Source organism: Python bivittatus, unplaced genomic scaffold (assembly GCF_059951505.1).
Source record: "Python bivittatus isolate LINGU-HERP-01145 unplaced genomic scaffold, Pbiv_v1 ctg000220_np1212, whole genome shotgun sequence".
In the NCBI taxonomy this organism is placed as follows: domain Eukaryota; kingdom Metazoa; phylum Chordata; class Lepidosauria; order Squamata; family Pythonidae; genus Python; species Python bivittatus.
In genome coordinates, this window is record NW_028277048.1 from 32,272,521 (window position 1) to 32,277,526 (window position 5,006).

The following is a 5,006-nucleotide window of genomic DNA, read 5'->3' on the forward strand; positions in this document are numbered from 1 at the left end:
GGCTGGAAAGTGTACGGCTATAAAGAGGGGCTACTGCTGGTTCTGGACCGACTGGCCTCTGGCAAGGAGCACCGAGATCTGTTGGAGTCGTCTTCCAAAGGCTTGGCGTAGCTAAGCATTTTCAAATGTCAGCCCTGCAATACCAAAGGGGAGGGGGTTGGGGGCTGGGGGAAGATGGGCAGCCGGCTGCACGTACAGCTGTTGGGATTTATCAGATGACAGGCCTGGCTTGGACTGAGGAGCTGCTATTAATGTATAGAAGGGGTGAAGTCACCAGGGCTGTTTCAATTACAGTTTACGTAGGGAATTCCAAACCTGGACTTGAAGCACAACTGTGTGTAATGACTAATCCCTCCCCACGCCCCCCAAGTTAGCCCGATGCTGGAGTTGTGTGCATAGTCTGCAATAATAGTCATGAATACTATCTGGAAATACCAGCAGAATTTGAAATGTCTGCCTACTCCCAAGCTAAGTCAAAGGTTGCCTCAGGGAAAGCTGGGTTCTCTTTCTAGACTTAAAGTTTGGCTTGTATGCGTGGTTGCTTTTGGATCAAGGTAGCTTGTTCTGGCTGCTCACAAAGAGGGGCAAGAAGCTGGAATGAACATTAGGAATTTGCCGGTTACTGCTTAGTTTTTTTTCTCTCTTCTCAGTACCTTGTGCCATCAAAAGAAGCTTTTAATGTAGCTGATTTTTCTTATTAAATAATAGTTTGCAGGGAGAGTCTAGACAGGGACATGGGAAGGGATGGGAGAGATATTTAACCCTTTCTTCCCATGCTCCAGCTCCTTGAGAAGAAAACTGCCTTTGCATTCACATGAAAAAGAGCAGGCCCCAGCTGTCTCCCTGCTCTGTTTGCTTTTTAAACAGCAAAAGTCAGACACATTAAATCAGCCATTCCCAATATGGCATTGTGAAGTGGACTTGACTTCTTCCTATAACTGATGATGGCTGAAAAATTCTGGCATACCAGGAGCGGCCCTAGGTTGAGAAAGAGTGGTCAGCTGCTTCAGCTTCAGCCTGGGAACTGTAGGGGCTTTTCATGGCTGGGTCTGGTGTCAGAAAGCCCCAACATCTGTTGCTAAGGCCAAATGAGAGGGTGTGGTGATGAGCGGGCAAGAGGAGAGGCGGGAAGCCCTTTAAGTCTAGATTCTACAAGATTCCAAACCAACCCTCCATAGAAAGTGTAAATCCCTTCAAGGAAGGTGTTGAAAGGAGGGAAAGAGGGAGAAAGAACAGGAGTCACCTTCCTGCCCTTCCACTAAGCCAGGTTTTTGGAGGTCTGCCAGGATTTGAAATGGAGTTTCAAACAGGGGGCGGGGCGGGGCGGAGCTCTTCACCTCAGGAAAGACATCCTGATTGGTCTTTCTCTGGTAGTTGAAGATGATTTAGGATAAATAAATAGTCGTTAAATGTATATCCTGCCTTTCCTCCAGAAGATCAAGATGGTGCTCATAGTGCTCCTTCCTTCTATTTCCCCACAACAACTACACTTTGAGCTAGGTTGAACTGAGAGAGAATGAGTGGCTGAAAGTCACTCTGGGTCCCCTTAACCACCACATCACACCAGCTCTCTCATATGCTTCCTGCAGAGTATGTTCTCGTCTTAATTTATGCTCCTCTTCTGTTGTTGAGTCTAAAATGATTTTTCTTGTTAATGTGTGATGTGAAGTGCATTGAGTGCTCTGCGTTGAAGTGGGAAAACTGCTTGAAAACTTGTTGCTGACTAATTTTCTGACAAACCAGAGATTTTGCTTGTGTTGCTTTTAGAATCAGATGGCAGCTTCTATCCCTGAAAAAGCTTGCACACCTGGCTTGTAGTAGCAGGCACAGAAGTCGGCCAAGGAAAGGTGAGCAGAAGTTGCTCTGAAGAGAGACCGAAAGCAACAAGACCAACCAACCTTTCCAAACAATTTCTGATTTCTATTCCAGAATCAGTTTGTATATAATTAGAGCACAATATTAGTGTATCCCTTGAAGCAAGATATAACTTGAAAGATCTAAATATCACCTACCATCTATCTATCTCTATCAGCTATCATCTATCATCATCGTCATCATCTATAGTATATCTCTATCTCCATCCATCCATCCATCCATCCATCCATCCATCCATCCATCCTCTATCTCTATCTCTATCTCTATCTCTATCTCTATCTATCTTCTACCTGTCTATCTATCATCATCTATCATCATCTATCTATTATCTATCTATCTATCTATCTATCTATCTATCTATCTATCTATCTATCTATCTATCTATCTATCTAATATAACTATCTTCTTACATTCTAATAACTGCCCTGTTGAATTAGGGCAATAGCTAGCATTCTGCATAACAAAATGGCCAACAAGTGGATCCAGAAAGCTCATAATCTGATAGTCTTTTGCCATTATTGCTTCATAGCAAGAAGGATGGACAATATGTTTCAAGTGGCTCAGGGACTATATTTTATATTTTATTTTTATTGAGCTACTCATCAAGACTCTATGACCCTTTCCTACATCTGTCACTACCAGTTCAGTTCACACTATTGTATATTTCAAGTTTGGATTTTTAGAGATTTATTTATGAATGAAACATCTAAAGTGTATGTCAATAAATATGAAATGATGTTATCTAGATTGTTGTAGGTAAGTATGAAAGTAAGAATCCAGAGGTTGGTGATAGTTACATGTTAATGCTCCCATAAATGGGCTACTGAAAGAACTAGAGATGTATTTTGGCAAGAATTGTTCGATGTTCTGAATAAATGGGAGTTTCAGGAGGAATAATTATTATGGATGGACAGGAACAAGACAAAAGAGTACAGAAAAAGTGATTGGATATTTTGGAGACCCAAGAACAAGTGAGTAGCAACTAGCATCTGCTTAGAAACAGATTTGTTTGAAATAGGTGGCTTAAACATGTCTATTCATATGTACACAGAGAAAAGGAACACTTGCACCACACAGAGATCAAAAAAGGCAAGATGGCAGTTGTGATCATGTGATCACCCTCTTGCCCTCTTGTACATGTGTGGATGTCGCTTACACATACAGATAGGTGGACCTTTGATAATTCAGTTACAACAAGCATCTGGCCTTTTGACATCCTCAGGAGGATGCTGGTACAAAAAATGGAATATACATACAAAAAAATGATTGGTTTTATGGTTTATAATGAAAATTGAGAGAATTAGTGATGTACATAAGCATGGTAAAAGGTGGTGAACATGGCACAGGCTATTTTTTTGATAAAGAGTGGATCTTGTGATGAAATGGATATGGAAAAAAAGGAAGTGAAAGACTTATTTATTTATTTAATAAATTTATATGGCCTCCCATCTCACTGAACATAACTCTGGACGGTGTACAACCAACGCTTTAAAAAATGTCACACCTGTTAAAAAAACTTAAAAATAGAAATGAAAGCAAGATTGCGGGAGAAAAACATCCATCTAAGCACAATGCAACCATCGCACAGGCTCCCCATGGGACCCTCAAGGCTGCTGGAAAAGCCACATTTTCAGGGCCTTCCGAAAGGCTAACAGGGATGGAGCTAACCTCACCTTGGGGGTGGGGGGAGAAGGATGTTCCAGAGGGCAGGAGACCCAGCAGAAAAGGCATGCCATCGGTGTCCTATCAGATGGAACTCTTTAGCAGACGGGACCTGCAACATACAGTATCCCTCCTGCTGGACCTGACGGGATGGTAGATGTGATTGGGAAGACGTGGTCCCTCAAATAGCCTGGCCCCATGCTATCTAGGGCTTTAAAGGTCAAAAACAGTACCTTGAATTGCACCCGGAAGCAAACCAGCAGCCAATGCAGCTCACAGAACAGAGATGTAACATGTGCCATCCTAGGGGTATTCATAACTGTCCGAGCAGCCACATTCTGCACCAGTTGAAGCTTCTAGATACTCTTCAAGGGCAGCCCCATGTAGAGCGCATACAGTAACCCACTCTGGAGGTGACTGGGTGTGAGTGACTGTAAGTAGAGCCTTGTGATCCAGGAAAGGGCACAACTCGTACACAACACAAAGCTGTGCAAAGGCCTTCCTAGCCATGACTGCCACCTGCTCCTTGAGCAGGAGTCATGTGTCTAGAAGAACCCCCAGATTGTGCACCGGGTCTGTCTGAGGTAGTCCCACCCCATCCAGTACCAAAGAGGATAAAGTCCCAGATCCAGAAGGCCCCAAAACCCAGAGCCACTCAGTCTTGTCAGGGTTCAGTTGAAGCCTGTTGTTCCCCATCCAGACCCCCACAGCCTCTAGGCACTGGGGCAAGAATCAACAGTATCGCTTAGTTTGCCTGGGGCAGAGATGTATAATTGGGTATCATCAGCATACTGATAATACCTCACCTCATGGTGATGACTGATCTCACCCAGTGGCTTCATGTAGACATTAAATAGGAGTGGAGAGAGTACTAAATCCTGTGGCATCCCATATAGTAGGATCCATGGGCAGGACCTCTCACTCCTGATCAATACTGACTGTACTGGCCCCATAGGAAGGAAGAGAACCAGCCCAATACTGTGCCGCTCACTCCCAACCCACAAAGCTGATCCAGAAAGATACGATGGTCGATGGTATCAAAGGCCGCTAAGAGGTCAAGGAAAGCAAGGATAAATGCACTACCCTGTCCTGCTCCTGCCACAGGTCATCCAAAAGTGTGACCAATGCGGTTTCCGTCCCATGTCCAGGCCTGAATTCTGACTGAAAAGGATCCAAGTAATCCACTTCATCCAGGGCCCACTGAAGCTTTTGTGCAACCATCTTCTCCACAACCTTCCCTAGGAGATTAGATCCTGGATGAAAATTGTCCAGTATGGTGAGATCCAGCAATAGCTTCTTGAGGAGGGCCAAACCAAAGCCTCGTTAGGGGAAGCCAGAACAACCCCCTCTCTCAAGGATGAATTAACCACTGCTAGAACCCAACCACATGACAGAAAAAAATGCAGAACGATAAAAATGGTTTTAGAAGTAGGTGAAGATAGTTAAATAGGGAATCTCCAGCAGAGTGA